Below are 16,513 nucleotides of genomic sequence, written 5' to 3'. Positions count from 1 at the left end.
ACGCTTCATTTGAAAGGCTTGTGTGCTTTTGTTTGAGACACTGCATTCTGCATTTACCAAGAAGAGAGGGAGAAAGAAATAAGCAGACATCCCAGCACTCGCTGAGGTGATGTCCTTGCACTGTGTACTTTATACGCTTGAGTCAATACATGTCTGCAGCGACGACAAGAACACCATACATTTATTCATCTGCTGCAGGAGGCGAAAAGGTCCCATTTGTTCTTCTCTGATCATTTACACCCTCGTAGCTCGGGCTCAGACGAACAGCTCCATCTGGAAATCTCTCTCTTTGTGAGGAGCCTTTGCTTGTTTGCCACCGTTACAGTAGCTTGTGTTGCGTAACGTCTGTATGTGCCTTAGAACAGAATTTACCTTGAAACATAAAGACACACAGGAGATGTAACAAAGACATGGGAGTAGTTGCTTTTCATGAATAAATGAACTCAAATTAAAAAAAGAGATAAATGAAATGAAATATCATGCACAATGGCGGGATATTTAGCATGATTTATATAGACACAATTTTTATTTATTGCTGTTTGAAGTCTAATCATCAGTGACAGGTTCTGTGTTTAGCATCTTCACATGCACAGACTTTGTATAAAACACACTTGTAAGAAGTTTGCATTTAAACAATAGCATGAAAAGTGTTTAATTGCTGCAAAGTGCTTCCTAAAAAGACACTGCACTCTTTCAGAAAAAAGACCAATACAGTGATACTGAATATGAACTTGCCTGGGTGTGGGAAAGCCTGGTTATTTAGCAAAGGAGATAAAGAGAGAGATGGGATTAGAGCGCATTGAGCGTGTGCGTGCGTGCGTGTGTGCGTGTGTGCGTGCGTGCGTGCGTGCATGCGTGCGTGCGTGCATGTGTGCGTGCGTGCATGTGTGCGTGTGTGTGTGTGTTGCCTGCTGCATGGTTGGCATATTCTCAGTTGGATGAGAGGACATTTATGTGATGTCAGCACGCATTAACCTCTCTGAAAATACATCGGAAACAAACAGGGACACATGTGCCCGGATCCCACCAGCTCTAAGTAACAAGCCTCTGGAAGGAGCGGCTCTGCTGGACAACACACAGCGGGTCCAAAAATAGCCGCGGCAAAAAGGAAGTGGAGGACATCTTGGCTAAGAAGGAAACAGGAGCTTTCATTCATGACATCAACACACGCATGTTTGTTTGTCTTTGAAAGTCGGTGAATTCATTGGTCTCTTGGGTCAATCCTACATCATACATTCTGAACATTTATGACTCAGCAAAATTTCAATAACAATAACAAAATGGCACCCAGGTTACACAGACAGGCTGCTCTTCATTCACCCCCACCTGGTTTCTCTGACATTGAGTCTTGAAGCCACGCAGCAGAACTGTGGAGTCCCCATTAGTGCCTTTTCCAGAACCCCAGCCAGACTCTACAGAATGAGCCTAGACAGGTTTAAATGTCAGAACCTTTGAACCTTAGAAACATGGAGGCAGCTTTAACGTTCTGGGGAAAACTCCAAGGCAGCGGATCTCAGTTGGGTTGAAGCGCCGGTGCAGGATGTGGTTCAACATTAATCTGAAACACACAGACGTTGGAGCTGTTCTGACAACTGGATCCAACATCCAGCGTTGGTGATGAGAGATGAAGGTTGTGAGTTCGAGGCCCATGCTAGGCGTTGCTTTTGACCCAAAAGCTCTATTTGAAGAAACCACTGTAGCACTGCTGGTTTAAACAAGCTGGTTCACAGCTTGTGCTCTAAACATTATGCTTTTAGGCTTTTGAACATTGCTCCTCTTTCTGCCTGAGCATCTCTGACGTTGTTCTCATAACTGATGGGTGCTTATTTCCATATGCATAATTAGAAACTTGAGCTTGTTGAATAACTGGCATTATTTCCTGCATTCGTTGATGTGATTGGCTTTTAGACCAGTTTACAGTTTCCCAGTCTCAGGCCCCATTCTGATCCTGCAGACACACCTGGGAGCAGATGTGTGGGCTCCAATAGCTGCTCAAGTTTCAAGGTGTGTCTTTTCTCACATTTAGTAACTACTTCTTTAATTGATTGTCTCACCTTCCGTTCCTTTTTTCTTTCTCACAGTGATAAAACCGTCCACCTACGCGTGATATCTCTCCCACTCACTCGCTAAACCTTGAGCCAAAGGCGCTGAGGGCTGCTCCGGCCCCTGGGCTTTGTCAGCCAGCTCCTGGCTCCCACGTTGCAGACAGTCCAGTGTTTTCCTACTCCTGCCCTGTGGGCAGAGATGCTAATTTGAAGTGTTCCTAGATGAGACAGCTCTGCGAGAATTTAAGCCGGAGTCCACAGAGAAGGACTTCTACTGCCTCCATGCTTTAATGCTGCTCTATCGCAAGCACAAACATGAGAGCTGGTTTTGGAAACCTAAATTACCCTGGCAGCCTGTAATACCCAGGGAAAGGTAACTTTTGTGGGTTGTGGCTCCCAAAAATAGTTTCACAAGGCAGCAACCCTGTAAATTGTTAATGCCTACACAGTCAAAGCAAAATAAACAGGTTCCACAGTATGAGGCAGAATTTCTACCTACCAGAAATAGACACACTGTATTGGTGTTCACTGTACGAAAGGACACCAAGAAGTGATCACCTCTGAGTGCCAGGTTACCTCCACCCGACATTATTCCTGTAGTTATGCTTTTCACAGCGTAACCTTCTCGCACAGTGTCAGACACAATGGGAAACAGACTGCACACACAATTATGTGTTTGTTGGATTTCATTTTCTGTTTGTATTATGCGGTGAATTAAATGAGCTGCTTTGCCCTCGTGAGCCAAGAGCGAAAGAATCTGCAGAGGCAGCAGCTGTATGTTGCGCCAGCATCTCCTGCTAAGAGCTCAGAGTAATGAGGACAGCACATCAACATTTATGTCCTGCGACTGTAAAGGCCCAAAGTAATCGGCGCTAATGCAAAATGCATCTAAACACATTAATTTAGCAAAACGAATGAAATAAAGTCTCAGTCATCATCATCCAGTGTGTATAATATACTGTAACAGCCCTTTCATTCAGTCCCTCCCATTTTCCTTGTTCTATTTTCCCTCCATTTCCGCATGCCCCGCCTCCTCCGCAGTCTCCGCCCACCCACTCACCTGCTTTGCTTCCTGCTTATTAGGGGCCTGTATATACTCTGTATAAAAGCAATCGGCCGCCACACCCTCGTTCTCTGCTTGTTTACCGAGCCGTGACTGCTGCCTGCATTCTCTCCTTGCTTTGCTTCTCCTGTTGGATCAGTAAGTTTGCTTTTAGACTTAACTGTTCTTAATCTCTTGCTGTGTTTGCATGTCTGCCTCTGTTCTTTCGCTTTACTTACAGTAGTCTGTGAGTTTGTGTGCCTGTTTATTGACACCTTGGCTTAGTTAGAAATTGCTGAAGAGATAATCTGAGCTCTGTTTGTCTTTTGGCTATTTTGCACAGCCTTGAAGTTAGTGTCTTCCTGTTTGCACTCTTTCCAGTCACTCAAGGCCAGTTGTAGCTTCTGTTCAGTTCACTTTGCATTATATTTGCCAGCACTTGCACTTATTACTTTACAATCAGTCGTTGGGTGGTCATAATCTGTGAGGAAAAGGTGCGCAGGGGTTCGCATTCTCTGAAGGCCTAGTTCTTAATGTAGCCTTCAACAAGAGCAGCGCTCGCACAGAATTGTCCTGTCCTCTGCCATTTGGGCTCTAAGGAAGAAATGTGGCTCTAAAGATCAGAAGGTAATGGAACTCTGTGCTATTTAGAGGCAAAGTTCACTTCATGAATTCACTTTACTGGAGGAACTGTGACCGTGCCCTTACCTTCACTGCTGTGTAGCACAGCCACTGTATTATTAGCTTTACCTTTAATAAGACCAACATCCAGTTAGTCCACAACTTCTGTACAAACTTATCTCCTGACAAAGTAGATCCAAGGTCACTTCATTCCCCGGAGTCGTATCGTTCCTGTGTCTGTAGCTTGCGCTTGAAGCGCTCCATGAGGACTTGGATGCAGTTTTTATTTTCGTCCTCTAGAGTCGCAGAGGAGGCAGAATGCCTTGTGTACCTCATGCACATATTTGGCAGGGGCATCGCTTTTTTTTTTATTTTTTACCCTTTCACTCATGTACTCATTTGTTCATAGCCATTGCCAGCTCGGCTCAGAGCAAGCTGTTGTCATGGAAATGCTTGTCCATTCGGATTATGGAGTCTGTCACTGGAGCCAATTCAGCAAAAGGATTTCGGCCGCCTGGTCACATTTGCACCTATTTTGCCGTATAGGTGGCGTTTTCCTTTGCGACTCGGTGGTGGAGAACCGATGCAGACTGTTGGTTCTCGTGAAGCGGATGCATGGAGTTTGGCCTGCTACTGTAACATATGCTGCCCAGTCTGTGGGGTCATGAGTGATGATCCACAATTGAATCAGCGGCACCTGCACAGGTTATTTAATAAGGGAGCAGCAATTTCCCCTCGAGTGCTGGTGTGAAATACTTCACCATATAGTAATAATCGCACCCTTTGCAGTGGCGTCGGTCACATCTGTTTTACTTATCATACACGTGTTATTAAGTCATGGGTCTATCTGTATACTGAAGTGGATAAGGAATGATTTGGGCGGACAGGGTGCAAGGAGTTGATGAATTTCAAAACAATGCTCGTCACTCGCTAAACAGCCGAGTCTCGAGTACTTAATCTCATGCATATTTAATAAGGGGATATTAAAAACGTGCTCACTCATATTGGGCACGCTGAGCTGTGTGCTGCTGCTATTTTTAGCTCCTCTGACTGTTTCTGGCTCCGCACGTGAGGCTCGCGGAATGTCAACAGAAGGCTGCTGATAAGAAGATGGAAAATGGGAAATGTCAGCGATGACAGAGCTGCTGCGAGTATCTGTGTGCATTTTTCTAAATATTGTCACCGCGATTAGCGTCAGACTCAGAGGTGAAACATTGGCCTTTTGCCTGTCAAATACATGGTTATTTAGGTTTGATGCCGCGCTTCCCCCAGTGAGAAGGTGATTTCGGGGGGGAGCGCTACCACTATTTTTGGTTTAGCGTAGTCATGTGCACAGAGGGGGATAAAACGACAGATTTAGCGATGTGGGATAAAAGTGTCGAGTGCATTAAGCTGCTGTAAAACCCTGGTAGATGTGCAAGGTTCAAATACAGGTTCTAGTGTCCAATTTAAACCTCGTGATAAAACATACTGAGTGTTAATTAATGTAAAACTGTGTGACTAAGTGTTTCATTTCTCAATCAATTAGATTAAAGACTTTGACACGCGCATATGGGATCATGTCAGTCCTGTGTAGAGAAAACTGGATACATAATCATATTTATGGCCACATACAGTAATAGATCACAAATAATCTTTAGAAACGTCAACGCTAAAACACCTTTGGGTGAATTTTCTTGTTAATCCCCGTCACACTGCAATTACATACTTTACACAAAATGTTTTGAGTTTTTCTGTATAGGTACTGTCATCTGAGAGTGCAGCTACTCTTAAACTACAGACTAAAGTTTACTCTTACTGTATATACAGAGTATAATCTTAAAGTCAAGCCCTGGTGGTGTGATTATTAAAGACCTTAATGAGGTGAATCATCCTTGATTGAAGCATTGATTGATTGATTGATTGATTAATTAATCAGAATATTAAAGATGTTTCCACTCCCCCAGTTTATCTGATATCTGACTGTTCTCCTAGTTAGGTGAACACAGTTTGGTTGTGTTGTGCTGTGGGGCTTAAAACTGTTGTCTATCCTAACAGACAGCTCACCAATTTACATTATTCATCAAGATATGAAGGAAAAAATAACTGCTCTGTTGTCGTGTTCAAATCAGCCTGCTTTGATGTGGTGGGAAATAAAAATTGACTGAGTGGTGATGTAATGATTACTGTGTGGAAATCAGCTCAGCCTGTCAATCATCTTGCCATCACTGCACCCATTAAAGCCCCAGAGAAATGAAAGCCAAGGGCACAGTGATAAGACTGACAGGGGAGGGGGGGGGGTATAGTATGCCGAGGAAGAAATATAAATCTTAGGTGGGAATTGTGAAAAATATAATTTATGATTACAGATTAAAACTAAAATATCGCCAGAAGGAAAAGACAGAAGATGCATTGAGACTAAAGGCAGATGAAAAGATGCAGATATTACAATATATCCACAATCTTTGTGGCTTATTATGCTGTCATTCACGCTGCACTTCAGCCACTAATCTGGTCATAAATAGAACCTACGGTAAATCCGGTCATTTTTATTCATAAGATCGCTCACTAATGTAGGTCAGCCATTGAGGACCGGTGTACGTACACCAGCGCTGGCACCGATCACAGCGCTGCGGATCTGGGAACACAATGCACCTGATGGTGGGTAATTTGAAGGGCACATGACGAAACGAGAAGTGTGTTTCTGTGTAATACACAGAGCGGGTGCATGCTTTTTGCCTCGAGCGCCGCGAGCGTCCCTGCGCGCGCGGCCCCAGTGGAGGACGAACACCTAGCTCTGTGTTCTGGCTCCGCGAGGCGACAGACATCAAGCGGGATGACGCAACGTGACGCGGCGCCAGCGAGCGGCTGACGGCGTGGAGTAACGCTGCACAAGGACGGGGATCCACAAGCACGTGTGAACGCGGGCGCGTGGAGCGAGCAGACCCAGCGTTTACCCAGAGAGGCACCTTGGAAACGGGCCTCCGACTTTTTATTTTTTTCCTCAGCTGCCAAAAACCTAAACGCAGCATTTAAAGGTCTGCTCATGCAGTCGTGACCTTGTCTCAGGGCATCTTCTCACGGACGCGGCCCGAACTCCCAGGTCTCAGAGCAGCGGCTGATTTCCATCCATTCTGCTGCTCCTGCCTGCAGCGTGCCCTCCGTGCGTCGCCCCACGGGTCACAGCATCCTCCTCAGACCCACTCAGGGCTTTGCATAGTGCACAGCCATTATGAGGCAGAGCAGCAGCCAGTTATAAAGCACTTTGGCTGCTTGGGTAGAAAAGCTCTGTAAAGCAATAACTTTGTTGTGTCATCATGAGGCCCTGTGAAGCAGCTGCATAGTGAATGGTGCCTTATCACTGGATAGTTAAGTGAACATTTCCAAATCTTGCAATCTTTACAATTTATTCTGATTATCAGTTTAAAAACAGGAATCTCTAGGTGTGCACCTGCTCAAGGGGGATACGACGGCTCCTACAGCCCTGAACCTTAAAGCATTTCTTTCATACATGAACTAATGTAAATGTATGTAACAAACAGCTGCTGAGTGACTGATGAAAATAGAACTGAAGTTATTTATTTCTCCCCGCTTTGGTGTTAAATGAGACGGGTGCGACGGGCGCGCACTGTATATCACACTTAGGTAATTTTCACAGGCTTGAATCGCCCCCACTCGAGGTTGAACTAGTCCTTAACGCTCTCACCCACTCGTCATGTTCTTTTTTTTTTTTTGCCACTATTTCAAAGTGATCGGCTGAAGGAGCTCAAGTGGAGCTTTGTTTTGAGCCTTTTCCCCCTCCTCCCCCTCCTCCCCCTCCTCCCAACCCTTGCGTCCAAGCAATGTGAATAAAATAATCTTGTATGTGCACCTTGGCTGTCTCACAGAATGGAGCACATCTGCCTGAAGCGGCGAGGAGCATTTACATAGAAGTTCCCGTGAACGGCGGGGAGAATGTCACGGATGAAACGCGCTTTACTTGGTGCCTCTTGTGGAGCGCTCCCGCGTCCATTTCACTGCTCATCGTAATGAGAAGCCGCAGCCTCCGTCTCAGACAGGTCGCGGCCGCGTCCATCGTCTGCAACCCACCGCGTGGAGGTGGTTTTCGACCCGACGTGGGAAACTGCAGAGCCATTCCTTTGCAAAGTCGAATTCTGTTTTATGTGCAAATTGAAAAGCTGCAGAGGAGCCGGTGGGTAGAAAAGCACACGCTGACTGTACAGCAGCCGCTCAGTGTCAGCGCCGTCGCTGTGCTGGGACAGTGAGAGCGTTTTCGCAGAGCGTGTAACCGTAAGCCGTGACACGGAGCCAGCTCGCGTAATCCCAGAATCCCAAAGTGGCTCCTGTGAGTGGAAGCAGCCTCCATCAGCATTGTTCATCACGCGCCACTCTTTTCTGCTCACGCGAGTCGGTGTCTGCTGGGAAAATGATCTATGGAGCGCGGCGCTAAAACCCCAAACGTGTCTTTACTGTATGTCTCACGCCACTGAACGAAAGACACCCGCAAATAGTAAATGATGCTCCACACGGACTCTCATGAATCGTCATGTTTTCCGTTTGTTGCTACAGTATCGTTAGTGGGAACAGTGTTCATTGTCCCAGCGAGTAGGTAAAAATTAACAGGCAACCGTGGGTTCAAGTCTGTTTTATTACACCTGTTGCTCCAGTTGATCCGAGCTCAGCGTCTCCCGACTCTCTCCCACCCGTCACGTGTGCTCCATGTAAATTACTTATCGTTTGTGTGGAGAACAGAGCTGCCGCGCTCCCCGGCGAATGCCAGTCGAGCCGCACGCTTCTGGGCCGAGAGCAGAGCTTTTGTTAGAGCGCGTTGGGCCTTCACGCCAACGCCGTCTGGGTTTGGCAGCGTCGCAGGAAGCGGCACCGGGAAGCTGCTGGAGGGCGTTTTGTCAGACTTCTCCTTTTGTTCGAGCAGGTATGAGTCCTGCTGCTGCTGCTGTGAAGTCGAGGCGTGAAAGTGTCAGCAGGTAAAAAGACATTTTCTTGAGTAAGTCCATCACATCGTTTGCTTCCTGGATTTTATTACAGGCAGAGGGTTGTTTGAATGGCGGAATATAAAGTAATATGTTTGTGTTGTGAGTTAAACACCAGGTGGGAGGGATGGAAAGAAACAGTATTAGGGATTTCTATCCAAGCTGTGATCCCAAACTGCAGAGCTGAGGAAACAAACCCCTCCCACTCTTTCTAAAATAAACTGATATGGAAATTAAAATCTCTAATTGGCAGATAGAATAAAAGCCAACGAGTTCTTTATTTATACAACTTTCGTATGTGGCGAACTAATCGTTTCTGGGCTCATTTAGGTAAAAGCCATTAATTGGCAGCTGAACCTTTTTGACGGTTAAACCTGAATGGAGTGAGAGCGACTTCATTTATCAGAGGCCAACATAAACATGCGAGATACAGTGGGAGCACTGGCGTCTGCTGGCGGTTGTGAAGAGGCGGCAGGTGATTGATGGAAACCTTTGCAAGGTGTCCTTGAAGGCTACGGCGCCGATGGGAGTAGGTGGGTCCCGCTGTAGGACTGAAAGACAAATGGGCTGAACTGTACAGAAATGTAAAGGAGAGCAGGCGCAGATTTGTTTTAGAGAGAGATCACCGGTCTCATGATGATGCAGATGGAGGAGGCGACTATCTAGGACTATGGAGCAGTGTGATAGGGGAGCTTCACTTAATGGGTCTGAATCTGGCAGGTTTACATTTACCAACGATAAGCAGATGTAAATGAAGCCTTGTGGGTTTATGACCAGGACAGTGAAGGTCAAAGGTCAGACCCAATGTCCGTTTCAGGCAGAACTGAAAGGAAGAAGAGTCCAAGGGCAAAACGGAGCAATATTAAAATGCTCGGGACTAAACTCTGTCGACCTTATTTATGAGAGATCTTAGAAGGATGTTTCAGCTGCGGCTGATGGGTGACGCGAGATGAACGAGTCACTCAGGCTGGAGCCGTAGAAAGAAGCTGGGCCCGAGAGGCCGTCGACCTGCGCCTTGTGTTTTCGGAGATCAGGCATCTAAGCCCCTGCCTCCGAGTGGCGTTCTCACGGTCTTTGTCATGAAAGCGGGAGCTGCGGCGTGTGGCGCCCGTCGGAGCGCTGCAGCCTGTTGAGTGGGTGTGTGGCGCTGATTAACAGCCTCCTGTGACCTTCAACTTGTGCTTTATTATCTCAAAAAGGGCAGAAAATAACCGTAAAATTACTGCAAACAGCATTCCAAGTGTTCTAAAGCTAAATGTCAATTAGGGGCATGTGCATAATGACTAATTATGCAAATGCATAATGTAACAAATTCATTTAGGGTGGACTGACGCAGTCGTGAGGCGGAACAGAGGAGGCATAATGTTCACAATATGGGGAATGGGTGGATTGCAGCATGCCTCCAAATATGCATCCATGAGTTTAAAGACAGGTGGACGCGTGCATGGAGACAAATGGTGGAACTGAGACACATTTCTGGGTATGAATTATCAACACACGTTGTTATGGAACCCTGTGTAGTCAGTTATTCGGTTATCAGTGGTTTTCAGCTTCAGAGTTTAGGTGTCAGACAAGTTCAGAAGCAGCTTTAAGTCACACTGACAAGCAGATCTCCATTATGTGCTTTAGATAATGTGGAATTGTTACGACCAACCTGTTTTTACGACTGCAGTGAAGTGCTAGATTTGAGACGTGAGAGTTGAAACCGTTTTTGACAGTGGGGGGAAAAAAAACAGAAAAAAACAGCAGCGTTGAAGTGAAACACATGCTGTAGATGAGTAACAAGATCGGAACTCAAGTGGAAACATGATTAAAATGAAAAGCTGAACCCCGCGAATTTCCCTGAGGTCATCAGTGGCAGACTCACTGCAGCTACTGAGCAGCTCTATGTGCGTTTGTACGTTTGATGCCACAGACGTGAGCGTTTCAACCCGTGAAGGTCAGTGCAGCCGTTGTCCATACGTCGTTCGTTGTGTTGAGGGGCCGCGTTCCCGTTGCTCTTTACCTGTTTGCCCACATCGCAGCACTCGCAACCATCTTGTGCGCTGAGTAAAGTTAATTAGCAGTGACATATTCAGTCCACGCAGCCATGATTGTAGTGTTCATTTCCATTCTTACTTTTAGTGATCTTGACACTGCTCCAAGCAACACCGCCGACACGGGCGCTTTTTGGCTTGTGAGTTTTTTTGCCTGAATCAAATTACTCTCCCATCAGTTTTTTTTTTTTTTTTGTTTTACACTTGACTGTCTGTTTCCTCGCTTCTGCGAAGTCGACCAGAGTTCACGCCGGAACGTGCACGTGTGAAGGGCAGCGCTGGGCAGCGTCGCAGCTGGGCACGCACGCATGCGACGCAGTGGATGTTCCTGTCACTTCGTCTTTTTTGTGACTGTCACTGTGACGTCTCAGAGCTGTCCATCAAGAAAACATGGCCGATCAAAGGAGGGACGTACTCCATTGCAGTGCTGTTGACCAAAGGCTTGTGGGCAGAATGTTTTATCCTGTGTCATCTTTGTTCCTGAGAAGAGCTGAAATGTTCTGCAAACAAACAAACTGGGCTAAAATATGCTTTGATTTTCTGTTCTTTTAGTGCTTTATTTTGCACTGGATGCACAGATACTGTAGTTATAGACAGGTCACCCACTAAACCTTTGCATGCTGTCTGGGGTAAAAGACGATGTAGGCAGAGGAGCCCCATGCAACTTTGGCATAGATTTTAAAAATATCACAATGTTGGCAGAAAATGAATAATTCAATTGTGTATTTAAAAGCGTGCATGTTTTTGCATTGGAGGTCTAAAATGGCCTGTGTGAGAATCAATATAAGGCAATGGGGCTTCTTAACACAACTTACCTATTGTATAAAAGCATTTCAATGCTAAATAATAACAGATTTAAAACCACATTGTTAGATTAAACTTTAAATTGCTGCTCAATTCATACCCCATCGTTTATCACTCCTAGCGCACTTGTGTTGAAGTGTTGAACTTTCATCATGCTTAAATGGGTGGAGTCATTTTGTATATGAAGGTAACTGTGGGACTGTATGCAGCTCTGTGATCTATATACATTCATTTAAAACCAAGTTAAAATGCTGAAAACCAACCAACACTCGCATGGGGTTGTGAAGTGTCATCACCTAGGGCTGCACCGAAGCGTCTCGGCAGGGAGCAAATAGAGCCACAGCACGACCTGAGGAGAAACATGTCAGTCAGTCACCAGCAACACTGCCTAAAGCTTTCTATACTACAGTATGTAGGTTGTACATGCTTGCATTTATGTGGCTGTATATGCAGACAAGGATTAGGCTTTAGAGCAGCAAACTGCACTGGTTTCAATCTGTCCACAAACGTCTGCAGAAATGTTGAGTTCATTTATCACAGGCAGCACTGATTTTAACCCTGACTCTACACTTAACCCACAGTGATGCAGAAACACAGAGCAAGACGAAGTTGTGTTCTCTTTCATCATTGCAACCAGTTGAAGCAGAAGCTGCTGTTTCTTCTGTTGAATGGGAGGTGGTTTTTCCCTCTTCATTGTTCTATAGTAAACTTTACACTGTAAAGATCCTGAATATATTGTTATATACACACACACAGTATAACAATGGTGCAGAGTTAAACTGAACAAGCTGATTTACCTCCTTATGCAGATGATACCACGCTTTTTGTAATGAGACTAATGAGTAATTCTCCTAAATGACAGTTCAATAATAAAGGCATTGTAGAGGTGTTCACAGAGGAAATTGTAGTTTCCAATTAAACTGAGCAATCTTCTACCGTCTGCGTGTGATCTCCTCACATTTGCAGTTGTCAATGAAGTCAACTGAACTCAGATTGCGCGTGTTTCTGTCTGGAACCTCTGACCTCTCCGGGCCCGTGGTGTCACCTGAGGGGAGCAGGTTGTGCCAGACAGGGGTCGCTGACGTAGTGGATCTACAGGCAGGCTGACAGAGGTTGCTCGGGTTTGTGTCGGATCTTTGTGCTTTGCCGTCTCCGTCCTGAACCTTGCTGTCTTTCAAGACTGTGTCTCCTGCAGTAGGAAAGTAGAGAGCCGTTGTGACCCCCTTTTTAAAAATAGAAATGAGAAAAAAAACTGAGTCACACCAGGTCCGTTGACATGTCTACGTTAACTTTGTTTGGGTCTTGAAGTTATGGAAATGATCAGACCCATCCCCAGTCTCCTGAAGCCGTCCAACAGGTGCTCCCTCCACATTAGAGTGACCTCATACCATCTGTCACTGGGTGTATTACTGTATGTTTCATTGCAAAAGTGTAGATCAATTTGTAGCCAGAGGATAAGAGCAATACAAGTACTTCATCTCTTGATGACAATTGCCTCAGGTGAGCCTCTGGGTTATAGAGAGCACTTGATGTTCGTGGGGCTGGAGCAATGACACACTGGAGTTAATTTTCCTTGTCCTTAGCGCAACAGATCCCACAACTGTCAAAATGCAGCACACGTTTTCCAAGTAGAAAATAATGTAAAGTGATGGGTTTCCGCATTTTCTATCATCGCCTACCTTTTTCCTCTGACCAGGAGGAAGAGTAAGTAGGAAATTAAAGATTGATTTCTAAACTCATGGCCATCTCCCAGATGAAAAGAGAAAACAAAGACAGAAAGCCCAAAACTACAGACCTGGGTCCTGCCCACAGACGCTACCAGCTAAAAACCAGCAATAGAGTAACATCACGGCCCGAACAAGAGCACAGCTGAGAGAAGTGAGAGATCCAAGATCGTGTACAGAAGACTAACTGTTCCGGCTGAAAATACAGTTTCTACTATTATGTGAGGAGCCAGTTAAATGGTGACCTTTTGAGTGCTACTGAGTGAAGTGTCCGATTTCTAAAAGAAAATACTTTGTACAGCGCCGTGTGCCTTTGGCCTTTAAAGCTCTGACACAGATTCGTATCTCCTCTCCTAAACGAAGTCGCCTGTCGAGGTCAGAGCCAAACACAGCGTACACGATAAGATGGATGCTACACCACCGCCGCCCATGATGCTTATTTAATACTCTAATCCTCTGGCTAATGTTGATTGTCAGGAGCAGAGGTGTTGGTGGTGGTAAAATGGAAAGGAAAAATATGAGCAGAGCTGTTTTCTTCACTTTATGGAAGTTATTCGATTCACGCGTAGAGTTAATCTGTTCTTATTGATTTCACTATCTGCCTGTATTTATCACTTATGTTACAGAAATGGTTCCATAAGTAGAAAGATGAGAGATCTAATTTTCCAGCCAATACAGCATTAATCACGTGGCTGTTATATTGGATTGCATGCGGCTGCACACATGGTTTAGGATCTAAAGTTTACAGTTTGATCTGTACAAAAGCAGCCAAACTTTCACCCGATCCTGTTTCTTCTGCCTCCTCCCTCCCGATCCTTTAACGTCTGGGCTCATGTCCACTCACATTCTCGCTTACTTTCTATTATGACATCTGCCATTACTTTCCTTTGACCTCCTGTTTTTTCTTAGTCCTGCAAAACTGTTCACCCTAAAGCATTTTGAGAAACTCATCCAGGTCTAGTCGCAGACAGCGAAGCTCAAAAGCCCGTAGTTGACGACTATGTTTCTTACCTCTTGACAGGTCACTTAAGGAGTGAATAAGATGTCTGGAAGACAGCTAGTGTGTATGTGTCCATGTGTGTGTCCGGGTGTGTGTGTGAGCCTGTATCTCAAATAATAAATTGCTTTAAATTTGTGCTCAGCCTAAGGGCCAAACTCAGACTTTGCTAAAGATGTGTCCTCTTTACACCTCACCTTGTGTCAGACATAAAGGCAGCTATGCCCCTCGGGTCCATGACACTAGGCAGAACTTGATAAACTTGGATATTGGCAAAATAAAACTTTTCAATTGTTACGGTGGTTGGGGGGTTGGAGGCTGTCCCGGGTCATACGGGTGAGGGTCCATCTCGGGGCCACAGATGCTTCAGCCCAAAACTACCATTTGAAGGTAAATGTGGGCATTCAGAGAAGCACAAACGTACAGTTGCTTTACTCATAACGCAGGAAATAAATTTCCAATCATCATTTAAACCTCATTGCTTTTCAGGATGGGCTGCATTGCATTGAAGTGTATTAATTGTCCTGTGAAGCTGAATCCTGCAAAGTGCAGTTTCTTGCCACAGACGTGGAGCCAGATGGACCCATCCCTTGAGTTTGCATCAGACCACAGAGATTGCATCGAAACCAACCCCAGCACCACTGACGTCTTAAGATGCGGATTCCAATAGCTGCTAAGTGTCTGTGGCGTCGTCCTAAGTCTTCACATCTGCTGCTGCGCAATTAGGCGTCGTCAGTTTGGCTCACACCTCTCTGACATCATCATCCGTTCACACTGATCTGTTTAGAAACACATCATCAGGGAAAATGTATTGTGTATGAATTAGTTACAACCCTTGGAAGCGCATGTCGGCATCGGAACAGATGATTTATTCTTAATTCATGTGTGCGTGTGAGTTTTGTGAAGTTGGTGGCACGATTCTGTGATGATTCACACTCCAAGCTGTTAGTGACTGGAGTAAATAAGGGTACGGATCCAGCGTCACTGTCAATAACTGCACGGGTGTCTGTCACAATGTGAAAACACAGACGTGCACGTCCTTATCGCCTGGGGACAGGAGGAGGAGGCACCGACATCACACCAACACTGGATCCTCAGTGAAAACACAATACTGACGGCAGGTGAGCGCTTCATGACTGAACGGCCGCCTCTTGTTTTCACACGCCGTGTGAGACTGAACATTGTGTCAGGGTGGCTACATTGTTTCCACGTAACAATCCCATGAAGAAAATGAGTTTTGTGCAAAATTAGTGCGGGCACATTCTTTTGAATTAAGCAGCTGTCAGAGCGGCGCTCTGACAGGAAATGCATTTAGGCAAAAGCGAAGAAATGCAAAGCAGAACAAAACGGCACGACGCTGAAATACAAAAGTAATTACATATTTCAAAAACTGTCTCCTGGATGCAAAATACAAAAAAAAAAAAAAAACTATTCAAAGATTCTGCTACAGTTCATACATGCAAGGTAGAGCCTCGAGCAAGAGTTTATTCATGTATGGGGGAAAGGGAGAATGTGTTATTCATTGTTTTTATTTTTTATTCTCTGACTGAACCGATTTCCCATCTCCAGCTGTTGCGCTACGCGGACCGGCTTCACCCTCAGCTGACGTTTGGCCAAACCGCTCCGCAGCCTGTCACAGTCCATCAGAGCACGCGGGATACAGTGGGAGCCGCTCCACGCGCCGGCTGAGCCCGCTCGCACGGCGCTCCTTCGTCCAGAGCGCGCGCGAACGTGGCCGCGCCGCGTCCGCCTCGCTTCCGCTCGCGTCCACGCGTGTTCCACGGTCTGACGCGCAGTCTGGCCTCGGGCATCGAGCACATGAAGCCTCTCTGCGAAAACGCGTTCATGCGCGCTCCCAACGCTCGCGCTGTCTGCCTGCCTTCGGTGGGACGCGCGCACGTGCTCGTGCACGTTCGCAACATGTGCACAGGCTGTAAGCGGAGGTTGGTGTCTGTAGGTGTAGCAGGTCATGGCGTAAATGAAGATTAATACTGATAGGATTTTAAATATTCACTCCTGAAGTTAAACTCATAATAAAAAGTTGAGTCCTGTTTGCTTTTATGTGAATCCTGTTTTATACTGGACTTGATGTTAGAGGTGATGATACTGGAGCAGATTTTCCACAGCACGCTGGGCCGGGGGGGTTGGGGGGGGGGGTTATGGTTGGAGCTGCTCAGACATGCGTCGCTGTGCAAATCCCGTATATGGAGCGTTTTAGCACGTCTTTGGAAAGATGAGAGATTTTTCACATAAAAGGATTGGGCTCCCGTCGTT

General features: G+C 45.9%; 1 long non-coding RNA gene across 1 annotated transcript; it reads left to right on the top strand.

Moving 5' to 3' along the window:
* The first annotated feature begins 3,190 nt into the window (after window positions 1-3,190).
* Window positions 3,191-16,289, top strand: LOC129604590 (uncharacterized). Its single transcript, XR_008695616.1, has 3 exons — window positions 3,191-3,246; window positions 14,729-15,360; window positions 15,809-16,289. It is a non-coding gene; the product is annotated as an uncharacterized LOC129604590 (long non-coding RNA).
* Window positions 16,290-16,513: the final 224 nt, after the last annotated feature.

This window comes from Betta splendens, chromosome 1 (assembly GCF_900634795.4).
Source record: "Betta splendens chromosome 1, fBetSpl5.4, whole genome shotgun sequence".
Taxonomy (NCBI): Eukaryota; Metazoa; Chordata; class Actinopteri; order Anabantiformes; family Osphronemidae; genus Betta; species Betta splendens.
This window is presented reverse-complemented; position numbering and strand designations above follow the sequence as displayed.